We start from the raw sequence: 1381 nt of genomic DNA, 5'->3' as shown, positions 1-1381 counted from the left end.
TGTGGTCAGATAAGCTTGCATTTCCATCTCCTCCGTTTTCATTTAATTTCCCATAAAGCTGCGCTAGTGAGCCATTCATAGGTCAGCCCTGCTTATCCCAAAAGCCTGGATCTAAAGAAAATCCTTGCAGTTGCCCCAAACTGGTCATATTATATCCAAACCCTCTTTCTGACCTTACCCTCGATTTTTTTCCCCTCCAAGAGCAGAAACAACCGTAAGGCACTGTGGCACATAGTGGCATTGCTGTAAATCCCATACCCAAGTCCCCCAATAGCTTCTTGCTTGGCTTAGCCCACCATCCTCTAGCCCTTGTGTGTAGGACGGTGCAAGCATGCCAGGTCCGTGACCTCCTGAATCCAGACACCCCTTCAAAAATGAACCCGGCTGCTCCAAGATGTGTCTTACCCAATTCACGAGGGAAGACAGACGCTGACCAGGAGAGCAGATTGTGAGAGGCAAAGGGACGGAGGCCTTTTATAGGGTTCCAAGTCTTCTCCTTGTAAATGAAACACTCTGCAGGAACGAGGACTAAATTATTTATTGGCAAAACATCCCCTCCATTTGGATGCTGTTCCCAGCGCTTGGCACGTTCTGCTTGACTCATGATTCCTGATAAGTATCTCTTAATTATAATGCAGTTACTGAGTGGTGCACATAAAGGTCTCACATCGTTTAAGCCACACATCGGCTATGTGAGGCAGGTAATAACGTACTTATTCACCATCTCCAGAGGACCAAGGAACTGAGTGGAGGCTGACGGGTGACCTGTGAGTCAGGAGCCGTGATGTACACCAGTGCTAATGTCCCAGCCTTCCCCTTCTACTACCCATGAGGAGCATTTCCAGGTGCCTTGAAGCACAAACAGGTGATTGGGAAGAGCCAGCTCAGAGTCACCAAAAGCAAATCGCGCTGATGGGTTTCGGTGATGAAGAGGCTGGCTCTGTGGATGATGGAGTGTGAAGGATTGGTGCTACCTCAACTTTTGTAATGCTTTTGGCACAGTCTCCCATGGCAGCCTTGTGCTTAAGCTGGTAGAGATATGGACTGGATGGGTAAACTACATGGTGGGTGAAAAACTGGCTGCTACTGGTGCTGGTGCTGTTTAACATCTTCATTAATGCCCTGGATAATGGGGTGAACTTGGCAAATCTACAGGTGGCACCGAATTGGGGTGAGCAGCTGAAAATGCTGGAGGATGGGACCTGGGCAGGTTGAAGAAATGGTCCTGTGGCTGGGATGGACCAACTCGGGGGGCAGGGCTGGGGTGGCTGGAGAAAAGCAGCTTGGAAGAAAGATGGACCAAAGCTGACCTGGAAGCACTGATGTGAGGGCTAAGCTTTGTCTGTGGGCTCTGAGTCTGCCCCTTGGGCACTGCACTGGG

Source organism: Egretta garzetta, unplaced genomic scaffold (genome assembly GCF_000687185.1).
Source record: "Egretta garzetta isolate BGI_Z169 unplaced genomic scaffold, ASM68718v1 scaffold350, whole genome shotgun sequence".
In the NCBI taxonomy this organism is placed as follows: Eukaryota; Metazoa; Chordata; class Aves; order Pelecaniformes; family Ardeidae; genus Egretta; species Egretta garzetta.
The sequence above is the reverse complement of the archived record's forward strand: the minus strand, read 5'-3'. Positions refer to the sequence as shown.